Source organism: Trichechus manatus, unplaced genomic scaffold, assembly GCF_000243295.1.
Source record: "Trichechus manatus latirostris isolate Lorelei unplaced genomic scaffold, TriManLat1.0 scaffold00020, whole genome shotgun sequence".
In the NCBI taxonomy this organism is placed as follows: Eukaryota; Metazoa; Chordata; class Mammalia; order Sirenia; family Trichechidae; genus Trichechus; species Trichechus manatus.
The window spans coordinates 12,559,275-12,573,281 of NW_004443956.1; the positions used below are offsets into that span (position 1 = coordinate 12,559,275).

The window sequence follows — 14,007 nt, forward strand, 5'->3', positions numbered from 1 at the left end:
GCAGCTGGCCGGCGGTCCCCCGCAGCAGTTCGCGCTCTCCAACTCGGCGGCCATCCGGGCCGAGATCCAGCGCTTCGAGTCCGTGCATCCCAATATCTACGCCATCTACGACCTGATCGAGCGCATCGAGGACTTGGCGCTGCAGAACCAGATCCGAGAGCACGTCATCTCCATCGAGGGTGAGCGGCCCTGGGGGCTGCGGGAGCCGGGCGCCGTGGGCCCGGCCTGGCCACGCTCTCCCCGTCAGGGTCCCTGCGCGGCCGCGGTCCGGGCCACGCGGCTTGCTGGCCGGCTGCGCAGCAGAGCGGTTGCGCAGGCTTCGCCATGTCTCGTCCAGGGACACATCGGCTGGAGGCTGGGACACGTTTTCCCCTCCGGGACGGGTGCGCTCGGAGCCGCAAAGGCTAGCCGGGGCTGGGGCCAGATCTCGGCAGGCCAGGCTGGGGAAGGTGGGCGCGGCGGAGGGGCCTCGGAGGGCTGGGAGGGGCGCTGCCGGAGAGGCGTCTGAGCAGCTGCTTGGCCTTTGCCCGGCACCGGGCAGGGGATTGGAGTCCGTTAGTGGACGGCCGCTTTCCTGGGCCCAGCTCCTGCGGGCCAGGAGGGTGGTGTCGCCGCACCGCGCCCTCTCCCGGCGCACACGCCCCCACGCCGCCGCGCTTAGCGGGCTGCGGTCCGGGTCTGGCACGGGCTTGGGCGCCGCAGCCGCGTGGGCGACCCACCCGTCGGTCGGCGTCTTCGCCTGGGTCCCGTCCGCGCCCGGCCCCCGCCGCTGCATTCCGTAGAATCGCTTGAGAGTGTGCCGGGGGCTTCCGGGCTCTGACTGACCTCCAGGGACACGGCGCCGAGGCGCCGGAACGCAGTGCGCTGCCTAGCACTCCGTTCTCTAGGCTCTTGGGCCCTGTGCTTGCTGCTACTGAGGGGCAGGAGAATCAAATGAATGCTGCTTGCAGATGTCCCTTGGCATGGCGACCTTCGAGAGGGAGGCGGGCAGATGGGCCTTGCCTTGGGCCATCTGGTTCTTCCTCGGGCTGTCAGTTTGAGGAGGGGCGCCCACCAGCAGGTGGTGGGTTTGGGCCTTAGTGAAAATACCAGCGAGGGGACAAGGCCTTTTGCTGATGACGTGGGGTTGTGGGCAGGTAAAGCCCCACTCCCTTGTTCACCTCATTATGTGAGGCTCCGGGGCCCTTTCACCTCGATACCACCTTTCTGCTTTGAAAGGTCCCCAAAGCTGAGACGGAGCATTCAGTCTTCTGTAAGGAACCCACTTAGAGCTGGGATCTTGTTTTTTTGTTATAATGGTTTCAGACTGACTTCCTTCTGTCCTTTTCCCAACCCTCTTGTCTCTTTCCTCTCAAGGCTGAGTTCATCATGAACTAATTAGGTGAAACAAAAAACTCATTAACATGGATCTGAGTCAATGGCCTGAATCACCCTTGTGGCTGGGGACTTGGGGATGGCGTTTGTATGAGCCAGGAGCCCCAAAGAGGGGGAAAGAACCAATTTTTTTTCTTCTAGGTGAAGGGGGTGGGAGAAATGTCATTCCCTGCAGCTTTACTGTCCCTTGGAGGAAACAAGAAAAGTTCCAGATCAACTCTGAGATAAGCCCCCAGTCCCTTTTGGAGTGTGATGGGACTTAGTGGGGCAGCCACAGAAGGGGTGAGGGAAGAACCATCTGCTCCAGAGCCCTTCCTTGAGCAGGGAGGGGCAGGGAATCAGCCCAGTTCTGGTTCTAACTCCAGCTTAGTTAGCGGGACCCACCCCCAGTTTAGGAGCTCTCTGGTTGGACATCTGCTGTGATGTGAGGGCCATGGTTCCTGGGACACATTCGGGATCTTCACTGCCATCTTAAGTGCTATATGACAGGCAGAATTTCCCATTTTGGAGCCCCCCCACCATGGCCAACTTCCCCACTGCGGTTTGGAAATACCCCGTTGTTCCACCTTCCCAACTGAAAGCTTGGTATTACCGCCGCGAAATCCTGGGACCCGATGTCTCCTTGTCACCAGACCTAGCTGCTGCACACACATCCATTCTGTCTCCCTCTCACCATCCTGGTACCCTGCTCTTTCTTGGCAGGCCTTCCACTTCTTTTCTCCTCCCGTTTTTCCCCAGCCTCTATCCTGGAACTCATCCTTGTTGCCCACCTCACCCCAGCTCTTCTGCTGTAGGCAGGCTTTAAAAAACTCTTTCTCCAGTCTCTGCCCTGGATCCTTCCTGCAGTAGAGCCTCTTTCCATCTGCCAAACCATATTGCTTCGGTCTTGCAAAGCAGCATCCCTACCTTTCTCCAAAGAGAGAGAGGGGCTGTGCAAGCAGGGCGTTTCCCTTGCTGACGCTGAGCCTGGATGGAGCCCCTCCTGCCAGACAGAGGGGCCCTGGGTGGAGGTTGTTACGTAAATGTGTATGTTGCCTTGGATGCTAGTCCGTGTGTTTACTAGAGTGTGAGCTTGGTAGTGGGTAGGATTGACATTGTCAGAGTGTATGATAAAGCCTCCTTCTCACTCTGGTTAAAATTTTGTTCAACGATTTCTTTGTCTCAGCCCTGAAGGAGACCTGGGTGGTGTAGTTAGAGAATCTATTTGGGAGTGAAGAAAATGGGCACTTAGCCCGACTGTCCCCTCTGTCTCTGTGACCATTCAGTCGTCCCTGACGCCCCTGTCCAGAGCTCTGACCCTGAGGAGGATGCAGAGAAGCACCTGACTTTATTTCAAGGCAGGAGTTAAGGGGAGGCAGGCCATTTTGAAAAGTTCCTTTCCCATAGAAGTCCAAGGGGAGAGAAGACTTGTCCACTTGGTTTTTGGGGAATGAAAGAAGCACACCCAAGAGCTGAGGACTGAGGGATAGATGGCCCACTATATGTGCAGCCTCAGAGCTGGAAGGGGCTTTAAGGAGCCACCCTTCACTGGTGGGGAAACTGAGGCTCAGGGAAGGAGTGATCCCTGCAGCTATAGCCAGGGACAGTGTGGGGCCTTGGGCAGGGGTGTGGCACCCTCCCACCACCAGGTAGAGGAACTTTCCTGACTTGCTGTGTCTCCTGACTCTGGCCTAGAAAGTGACACAGAGGAGCCAGGGCCCAGTCCACATGGGAGGACACTTTAGGTATATTGCAGAGGGGGTGTTGGGCCCAATAAGCTAGCAGCCTGGAGAAGCTGGTGGGAAAAACCACTCTCCAGAGTATAGCATGTGGCCTGCACCTGGGGAAGGTGGGCTTCACCTGCCTGCAGGGAGAGCCTGGGAGGCTGGGCCTAGAGTTTCCCCAAGAGTGCCAGCCAGGGGCTGAGGTTGAGGTGGATGGGACTATGCATGTGCACCATGTGGTCCCCATTGTGAGAGCAGGGACCCGGGCTGTCGCTGTCAGCTGGGTGACATTGTCATGTTTCTCTTTTGGTTTCACCTGCTTTCTTTGTTTTAACAGTAGAGTTCCTCTTTTGCTCACTCATGCACTTAAACTCTTGCAGCTAATAGTTTTGCATGTCTCCTGCGGGCTCTGGCCTGGTATTGGCAACCTTCTAAAGAGACTAATGTAAAAAGATGTTTGTTTTTCCCTGCTTGGTTCCAATCTAGACTGGGGCTGGGGCCAGGCCCATTGGGGCGAGCTCTGAGGGTCCCGAACCCCCCATCCAGACCCTCATCTGTCCTGCTTCCTTCTCTGCGGGCCTCCTTCAGGCCTGCATGGGGTTCTGGAGTTTGTCCGGTGTTTCGTATTTGTCCTGTGACTTGATCCTGATGACAGCCCTGTGATGGAGAAAGGACAAAAATAATCATATCCATTTTAGACAGGGAAGCTCTCTGAGCTGATTTGCACTTCTTTCTGTTCCTTGGGTGAGGATTCCCCAACTGGGCTATTTATCACACTGTCACACTCCCAGAGGGACTTGCAAAAATATGCATTCCTGAGGCTCCCTCTCAGTAGGCCGGGATGGAGGCCGAGGGATCTGCGTTTGTCACTTTTCCAGGTGATTCTGGTAATTAGCTGGTTGACGGACTGAGTGCCTGGCAGGGTTTGCTTATTTAGGACATTGCACACAGGGCTCTAGGAATTCTGAAAAAGAGCCTATCCATGAGGGTGCTAGTAGCCAGGGAAAGCTGCATTTGTTCCAGATACATCTTTTTAGCTCCTACTGTGTGGCCCAGTTGCATCTAGCACAGTTTAAGATGGGAAGGAAGAACAAAAGGGGAGGGAGGAAAGAAAAGGAGCTGTGCTCTGACTCTGGACCCCAAGGTCTAAGCTGGGCACTGTCCCCCCAGGCATGGCACGTGGGAGGAATGGATCAGCCTGTAGGAGGCACCAGAGGGTGGATTGGGGAGTGGGGGGAATAAAGCCTGGAATTTAAGGAAACCAGGGGAAAAGTTAGCAATTTGGTAAGACTTGTCAAGACCCCTGTCCTCGAGGTCAGAGGAGAGGAATGGGAAGGCGCACCCAGCATGACCTGAGACTGCATGACCTCATGTGTCAGTAAGACGGAAAGCCTCCCCCCCGCCCCTGCTATTCAAGCTCATTTACTGAGCCAGCTCTCTGCCTGCGGAAGATACCACGTGAATAAAACTGTCTTTGTTCTTAAGTAATACCTGCCCAGTTTGCACCACTTGTTTTTCTATAGCATTTCTTTCTTAAATCAAATGTATGTGCCAGTGTGGGTGCCAGGGAGGCTCTCCGTGCAGAGGGAGCAGCCTGCAAAGGCAGCTGAGGTGGGAAAGTCCAGGGTGGTGTTCAAGGAACAGCAGTGGGTCTTGGTGGCTGGAGCATCAAGTCCATTCATAGGTGACAGGCAATGTGGCAGGCAGGGCCTTGGATTAAGGGTTTTTTATGCTTCGTCCTCTATTTATCTACAGCTTTCCATGTTCCACAAAACAGCTTGAGCTAGTACTTCATCCTGTAGGAGATGGGTGTCAGGGGGGGTCTGAGCAGGAGAGAGGCTGCAGGGTGCGCTTGAGCGTGGTGCTCTGGTGGCAGTGCGCAGGGTGATTTGGAGGAGACCAGGTTGAAGGCGTGAGGAATAGCCCAGAGGGGAAACACCAAAGGCTGACTTTAGGCCAGGAGGGGCAGGCAGGTTGGTGAGCTCTTGGTGTCCACACTGTTCATTTGTACTTCTGAGCCATCTGCCAGCTGTCAGTGATCTCCAGCCTCAGAAGTAGAGAGGGAGAAGGTGCCCTTTTTGGAAAGCAGGAAAGGCTTAGGGGAGCTGAACTTGGGGGAGACAGACACCTTCTAAGACCTCCTGTGGCCCTGTCAGCATTGCCTGAACACGCACCTGTGAGCTTTTGGCTTGCCTTCCTTCTCTTTCTAATACTCAGGCAACTTGACATTAGTTTAATCAGATTGCTTGCCTCCTGACCCCTAGCTGACTTCCACCATACAGGCCCAGGGGCAAGGGGCTGGTGATTTTGGAGCATGGAGCTGAGACCTTGGATGATAGAGGTGGGAAAGCAAGGTGACCTGCTTTTAGGACGTAGCAACTAGGCTCGGACAGAATTTTGCCAGTGAACATCCTTTCAGCAGGGCTATCTGCTGCAGGCTGTAATAAGGCTTTTGCAGCCATTATAGCTCAAAGCTGATTTTCCCAAAGGCTCTTTTTTTAGGTATGGGAGTATCATCCCCATTTTAATCTCAGAGAGGTCAAGTAATTTTCCTGAGGCCACACAGTCAGTGGCAGCATCAGGGATTTTACCTGGTTTCCCATCTCCAGGTCTGGAGTTTTCCCCAAATAAGTTGGACCAAATAAGCACCCATGGACCAGGCTGGAAACCTGGGCAGCCCCTTTAAGTTGTTTCTTAGGGAAGGTGCTTTCTGAGATTCACACTGACCTCAAGTTTCACTTTTTAGGAGTCCTCGTCCCTGCTCTGATTTTCCTCTGGATGTCTTGACTCCCCAACTAAACGGTGGCTCTCTGAGGTGCCCCTCTCTTCCATGAGTAGCATGGATGTCACATAATAGGTAGATGCTTCTTCAAGAAACACTTTAAAATATTTTTTAAAAGTTTTTAAATTTAGATATATGCTTAAGTGACAAAAGTAATGCATGCTTGTAATAAATTCAGATGGAGAAGGAAGTAGAAAGAGACATGTCTACTCTTGCCTCCCTGTCTCCTGGTAACAGTCTGGTGTGCATCCTTCCAGTCTTTTCTACCCGTCCATATGTACTCTAAACTACTCTTTGGATTGGTTTGATATTTGTGATATTTCACAGCAGAGGTGTGATGTTCATGGAAAGCCCTACAGCAGTTTCTCTTTTGCCTTTAATTTCATGTCTCAAAGGGAAACCAGAGGAGAGACCTCAAGGAGGCACCTGCGTTTGTTTGCGTATTTAGTGGCTCCCTGGGCTGGGGACCAGGACACCTGGATTTTTGCTCCTACTCTGCCACTAACTGGCTGTGAGAACTCAGGCAAGTCACCCCACTGCTTGGGGCCTGGCTTCTAGAGTCAAATCTGGTTATATTCATGTAGTGAGTTGTGTTCCCACACCAGGAGTATGTGAAACCTTCTGGGTCTCAGCTCTCTGGCCATGGGCCCTGTCAAGCAAGGGATGGAATTGGAGTCTGTAAGCCCCAGTAGGTACCAGAAATTCTGAGCTGCCTTCCTTCCTGCAGCACTGTGAGATGGCTGCCTCAGAGCCCTCAAGGAGGTGATAATTGGAAGATTACGGGGATAACCTGGGGAAAGGTGAGATTTTCTGTGCCTCAGTTTCTTCATCTGAAATTGAGGGGTACGAACAAAGCCTGACTGGTAAGGTTGTGCCGGGGAGTAAATGTGCTCAAGCATGTAACGTGCACAGAGCAATGCCTGGCATGTGGTAAGACACATATTCAGCCTTAGTCATTACCTTAAAAGGCTGTGTTGTATTCTCTTTAAGGGTGTACTGTTTATCATGCACATCCTTGTACATACATCTTTGTACACTTGTCTGATTATTTCCTTTGGACAAATTCCCAGAAGAAATTGTAAGACTGTTGGCATGTACATTTCTAAGATTTTGCTACCCACTGCCAGCTGGCCTTCAAGAAGGGGGCAAAGAGGGCCGTTCCTTGCCCCGCTAACCTGGCCCCCTCCGCCCATCCAATAGGTAAAAAAAAATGATTAAATGACTTCCATTGTTGTTTAACTTTGTGTTTATTTGATTACTAGTGAGAGTTAATATTTAAAAAAAAATTTTTGATCATTTGTATGTTTAAAAATTCAGTTCATATCCTTAATTCATTTTCCTCTTGGTTTGTTACTCTTACTTAGTTTGAGAAAATTTAATCACTTTTAATATCCATTTCTCTGAAATGGACATTTTTCAATTTGCTGGAAGTAAGTCACTATCTTGATCTCTCAGCAGTGCTTTGGCTGAGCTGACCGAGCTATCCTCGCGGCCTAAGAGGGGAGCCAGGCTGGCTGTCCCGAGCTCCGCACCATGGGTTTCCCACTGGTGTGCCTTCTGCGTTTTTGTGCCTGTTTGTAATGTTTAGTCTTCCTCTCTTGCTCTTCTGTCAGCATCTCTCCTCGCCTCTGTTGGTGTGCCCGCCTACGGCATTTCTCTTTTGCCTTTTTTTCTGTTGTTGTTGATGGCATGTAGACTTGGAGCCCCAGTTCATAGAATGGGGCTGCAGCCCAGCCCCAGCCCCCAGCGTGACTATGGTGCGGGCCTGAGAGATCTGCCCCGGTGGAGCCCCATTCCCTTGCCTCTGTCTCCTCTCTTCCTTGGAGGGGCAGAGGTTACTTTTCTACCATAGGAGAGTAAGTTGGCGACTTGCTCCAAAGCACCCTCTGCTTGCTTATTGCCTTCAGACAGTCCTGGGGAGATTGCGTGGTATGGTCGAATGAAGCCTGGGCCTGGTCCCTCCTCTGCTAGAGCCCTTCCAGACTGGGGGTTAAGAGCCCAGGCGTGTATTCCAGATCTACCACTTACTTGCTGTGTGACCTTGGGTGAGTTACTTAACCTCTCTATGTCTTGGCTCCCTCTTTGGTAAAATGAGGATAACAAGTACCATTCCAGTGTAGGTATGAGAATAAGTTAATGTATGCAAAGCTTTTACCAGCCTATAGTAAGTTTCAGTATGTGTTAGCAGTTGTTTCATGATTCATAAACTAGACGATTAATTGCTACCTTGACAGGGTTGTTTTGAGGACCAAGTAACGATGCTGTGGGTGAATGTGCCTTGCCCAGTGCTGGCATGTGGTGGGTAGTCCAGGACCTGGAGTTACAGAGTTTGGGGTATGTTGGTGCATCCTGGCCAGGCCTGGGGCGGGGGTGGCAGGCTTTTATTTGTCAGTGATTCAGCTGATGGGCAGCAGACCCTGGGACCACAGGTTGTTACAAGAGATCTGCACCGTCACATGTACGCCTAGCATTATCTTAATTTTATTGTTTTGCATTTCAATCAAAGTCTCTTCTCGAATTCAGCACTGCCCAATAGAAATATGTGAGTCACATCTATAAATTTATAAATTTTCTAGTGGCCATATTGGAGCCCTGGTGGTGCATTGATTAAGAGCTGTAGCTGCTGACCAAAAGGTCGGCAGTTCAAATCCACCAGCTGCTCCTTGGAAACCCTGTGGGGCAGTTCTGCTCTGTCCTTTAGGGTTACTGTGAGTCAGAATCAACTTGACAGCAACGGCTTTGGTTTTTTTTTTGGTTTAGTAGTCATATTAAAAAAATGTAAAAAGAAACAGGTGAAAATAATTTTAGTAATGTATTTTATTTAACCTAGTATGTCCAAAAGATTAATTTCAGCAGAAAATAAGTACAAAAAATTACCAGTGAGTTATTTTGCATTCTTTTTTCGTCCTGAGTCCCCACAGTCTGCTGTGGGTTTCACTGTACAGCACCTCTCGGCTGGGACTGGCCGTGCTTCACCTGCCCAGCAGCCCCCGGGACAGCAGCCGTGGGGCGGAGGAGCAGGTCTAATCCACAGCTCATGGGATGCAGCAGAATACCTGTCTGTTGTAAAAACTGAACACAGGAGTGTGTCCTTTGTATTCATACCAACTTTTTACCTTTTCTAAAGCAGTGTTGTCTTAGTCATCTAGTGCTGCTGTAACAGAAATACCGCAAGTGGATGGCTTTTAACAAAGAGAAATTTATTCTTTCACAGTCCAGTAGACTACAAGTCCAAATTCAAGGCATCGGCTCCAGGAGAAGTCTTTCTCTCTCTGTTGGCTCTGGAGGAAGGTCTTTGTCATCAGTCTTTTCTTGGTCTGGAAGCATCTCAGCGCAGAACATCAGGTCCAAAGGCCACGCTCTACTCCCGGCACTGCTTTCTTGGTGGTATGAAGTTCCCCTGTGTCTCTGCTCGCTTCTGTCTTTTATATCTCAAAAGAGATTGGCTTAAGACACTGTCCAGTCTTGTATACCTCCATCAGTGTAACTGCCGCTAATCCATCTTATTATTACATCATAGTGATAGAGTTTACAACACATAGGGAAATCACATCAGATTACAAAACAGTACACAATCATACAATACTGGGAATCATGACCCAGCCAGATTGATACCCACTGTTTTTTGGGGACATGATTCAGCCCATGACAAGTGTATTGAAACTTTGTAAAGACTGCCTTCACACCTGTACTGCCTTTTTGTTCAGCCACTCAACATGTTTGTTTATTGAGCACCTGTTACAGAGCCGTTCAGACATGTTCCTGAATTCACAGGAGCTCTTTGCCACTGTAGTTTCTGAAAGGATGACCACTGTCGTGAGGGCTGTCCACAAAACTTATTAGTGTTTAAGGGGTTCTCATGCTCCAAGTTGACGCCCTCTGATTTACTTAATTCTTTCCAAGGAGGGGAGGTGCAGGCAAGTCAAGGCTCCATTCCCCCTGTAATAGTAACCTGAGTGCCCCGTGTCTGGGAGGAATGGTGTCGTAGGCCTCTATGGGGCAGCATCTCTGACCACTGGTGTCTTCTCTAGAATGGTGACCGAAGGGTGCAGCATGGTTAAGTCATTTCATCCTGGCAGGTTCCTCTCTGTGCTCTCTGAATCTCCTTCCCTGGCCTCCCTCCCTTTCACCAGCCTGGAAGATAACCCTAATGAGAACCATTGGGCCTAAATCAGGGTGAGGGGAAGAAAAGCAGGCAGGGAAACACCTTGAAAGCTCCCCCACATCCCAGTGCCCCAGGAGTAGAAGACGGTAGCTTCTGTTAATCGGCTCCAGGACCAGGCTCGCGGGTCTAGTGCTTGGCTGCCCGGCCACAGGCCGGGCCTTTGCAGACACCTGGGTGGGAGTTGTGTCTACCTGTCAGCATGCTGGTGGACAGGACATGTATGAACAGAGCAGTTAGTGGACTCTCTGGGGTCTGTGTGTCAGCATTCTATGTTGGTGAAATGCTGAGCTGGGCAGTGCAGACACTTCGAGAAGAGGCAACATCTAATAGAGTGCAGGAGCTGAAGAAGGGGGAGCCCTGTGGGTCAGCTTCTTCAGGCACAAGAGCAGGCCCAGAGAGTGGGGAAGAGACTGACCCAACACTCAGGCTCACTGTTTAACAGCAGAGCCAGGGCCAGAACCCAGGACCCAGTGACCTCTCTGTTCACAGGAGGAGAGATGAGTGGGCAGTCCTGCCGGCCACCTCCCCTTCCACCATGACCCAGGCGATGGGGCTGCAGTCATGTCACTGGTAACTCACACTGCTCCCCACACCCCATCCTGGCAGTGCAGTGCAACATGGGCTGCTTTTGTAGAGTTTTTTGATTTGTTTGTTTCCTTAATTAACTTATGATAAGTAACATATAGTAGTAGGAAGTTTAGCTGCTAAATAGCTTGGAAGACGTGTGGCACAGAAGAGAGCCCCTCTCAGCCAGTAGACCTAGATTTGCATCCTTGCTTTGTCTCTCAGCCCCCTTCCCCTGCTGTGGCATGGGGAGACCCTCCCGCCTGTGGCTGTGGAATGGGGGGACTATCCTGGCTGTGGGACAGTGTCTTAGTCATCTAGTGCTGCTATAACAGAAATACCATAAATGGATGGCTTTAACAAACGGAAGTTTATTCTCTCACAGCCTAGTAGGCTAGAAGTCCAAATTCAGGGTGCCAGCTCCAGGGGAAGGCGTTCTCTCTCTGTTGGCTCTGGAGGAATGTCTTTGTCATTAATCTTCCCTTGGTCTAGGAGCTTCTCCATGCAGGCACCTCAGGTCCAAAGGATGCGGTCTGCTCTTGGTGCTACTTTCTTGGCGGTATGAGGCTCGATTCTTTGTTTTCTATCTCTTGTAAGATGAAAGGTGGTGCAGGCCACACCCCAGGGAAACTTCCTTTATATTGGATCAGGGATGTGACCTGAGTAAGGGTGTTACATCCTACCCTGATCCTCTTTAACATAATCTAATCTTGCCTCATTAACCACAGGCAGAGATTAGGGTTTACAGCACATAGGAAAATTACATCAATCACCAAATGGAGGACGACCACACAATACTCGGAATCATGGCTTAACCAAATTGTTATATATTTTGGGGGGACACAATTCAATCCATAACAGATGGGGAGACTGTCCTGGCTGTGGGACAGGGAGACCGTCCCGGCTGTGGCTGTGGGACGGGGAGACCGTCCAGCTGTGGCTGTGGGATGGGGAGACTGTCCTGGCTGTGGCTGTGGGACGGGGACACCGTCCTGGCTGTGACTGACATGGGGGGGGACCGTCCTGGCTGCATGGGGACAAGATGATGATGGGCTGTGTGGAGGAAGGAGCACTTTAGTACTGCAGCACCTGTACATGAGCAGTGAACACCAGACCCCTTTCCTCCCTTGCCCTTGTTAATGCAGGGAAGACCTAGCTTCTCGGCCCTGGGTGCCTGCAGGGGACCTCTCCTTTAGCATGTCCCCCTGGTACTGTGGATCTTGAGGCCTCCTCTAGTCCTATTAAAGAGGACAGCAGTCAAGGTCCCCTAAGGATCTCACTCTCCTGATTGCATTTCCATTTTGGAGGAGGTGCTGTCCTGAGAGCCCGCATTCTCTCATCACTTCCTGGGGTCCTGTCTCTACCAGCTAGGTCTTGGGTGCAAAACCCCCCACCCCAGGGCCCCAGCTGCCTCTAAGATGCTTAGGGAGAAGTCCCATTTACTGAGTCTGCTCCATGCCCTGCTCCTTCCTGTGTGCCCCTAAGCCTCAGAGCAATCCTCAAGGGAGGGACCATTATCCCTACACATAGAAGGAAAGGGGGTCTCCTCGTGGAGGCCAGTCAGCAGCCGTAAGCCGAGCTGGAAGTGCAGGCTGGCTGTCTAGCTCCAGAGCCCTTTCTTTCAAGTCCTGCCCTGCCACTCCCAAGTCTGGCATCCTCGCCAGCTGCTTCTCAGCAGTGTCTCCTGTGGGAGCGGACACACAACTGCCATGCCAGGCTGGAGCACACTGTCCTCTTCCCTGTGAGTGCCCGCCCACATGGGCCATCCCACTCCTCTGCTGACAGCCTCCCTGCCTGGCCCAGGGTGCTCACCCTGCAGCTCCCCGCAAGAAAGCCTTCCCTGTTCGACCCCTCCTGTGGGCTCTCCGCAGTCAGGGCTTCTTCTTGTCTAACCTTTGTCCCGAGGTGGTGATCTGTCCCGAGATGCTGAGCCTGGTGCAGGCAGGGCTGCTTCTGAGTTCCCAGCCCTGGCTGGGGCCTGCTCCGGAAGTGCTAATTGTCCAAGGAGCCATTTCACACCAAGGCCTGTGGTGGTGCTCCTACTTCCTGTGCTTAGTCATAAAGCTAGCCATCACCTGAGCCGGTGGCATGTGGGTTCGGATAGCTTTGTGACCTGGAACTGGAGGGAGGGCCTTCAGAAGCCTCAGCCACTCATTCAAGTGTCAGTGTAGTCTATTGCCCAATTCTGGAGCTGTGTGCACCCAGGGGTGCATTCTGGGTGTGGCGAGGGAAGTTGATGGGGCTGCCGGCTTCCCTCTCAGTCCCAGTGAGGCCTTGCTGGCTCTGAGGGGTACTCAGGTGACACCAAGAGCTGCCCTCCCCGCAGGCTGACTAGGGCAGTGGGGAGGAAGGGGAGCTTGGGTGGTCAGGTGCTTAGGGAGGAGCTACAGAGCCCCCAGAGAAGAGCCAGCACAGTATCACCCTGCCTATGGGCCTGAAGGGGAAGAGGCCATTTCTGGAGGGGACAGAAGTGTTCTTTCTGAGGTGTGTTTGTCTCTTCTGATTCACCAGGGGACCAGGGGACTTCTTGTCTGAGTTTTCAACAAGTGTTTGAGCACCCGGTCGGGTTCAGTCCAGGCTACTGATGCTTTCTGACCCTGGTAGAAGGAAGGTGTGTCGAGGAGTATTCCTCTAGGGGCTCATACGCCTCCTTGAGGGGTCAGAGCTGTGGCAGGGTGTTATGGACTGAACTGTCTTCTCAAAAAGTATGTGTGGAGCTCACACGCCTCCTTGAGGGGTCAGAGCTATGACAGGGTGTTATGGACTGAACTGTCTCCTCAAAAAATATGTGTGGGGCTCACACGCCTCCTTGAGGGGTCAGAGCTGTGACAGGGTGTTATGGACTGAACTATCTCCTCAAAAATATACGTGGTAAATCCTGACCTCTATGCCTGTGGTTATAATCCCATCTGGGAATAGGTTGTCTTTGTTATGTTAATGAGGTGGGATTAGTGTAGGATATATCCCGAGTCAGTCTCTTTTGAGATACAAAGAGATTAAACAAGCTAGGAAGCAGAGATGGGGGAAGAGAGAGGCCAAGCCACATGAAGGCTGCCCAGGAGCAGAAGCTCAAAGAGGCAAAGACTTTCCTCCAGAGCCGACGGAGAGAGAAAGCTTTCCCCTAGAGTCAGCACCCTGAGTTCAGACTTCTAGCCTCCTAAACTGTGAGAAAGTAAATTTCTGTTTGTTGAAGCCACTCATTTGTCATATTTCTGTTATAGCAGCACTAGGTAACTAAGACACAGGGTTTACCGTCAGGTCCTCCACGCACTAGAACATAGGTACCCTGATTTTTAGCGCGTTTGGATAGGCAACCCAGCTCAGGCCTTAAACAAAAACCAAGTCACTCAATTAACTTGTGTGGCAAGAAACGCTTGTTGGGGTGCTCCTGACATTGTCAAGGATTGGAGTTGTCAAAA

The 14,007-nt window shown here is 51.8% G+C and overlaps 1 protein-coding gene across 1 annotated transcript in view; it reads left to right on the forward strand.

Annotated features, from left to right (window-relative positions):
- The first annotated feature begins 6 nt into the window (after positions 1–6).
- Positions 7–14,007, forward strand: part of AGAP3 (ArfGAP with GTPase domain, ankyrin repeat and PH domain 3) — an 85,081-nt gene continuing 71,080 nt past the window's right edge. Inside the window, exon 1 of the mRNA XM_023727945.1 lies at positions 7–179. The gene's annotated coding sequence lies outside the window, so the exon portion shown is untranslated. The remainder of the gene's footprint in view (positions 180–14,007) is intronic.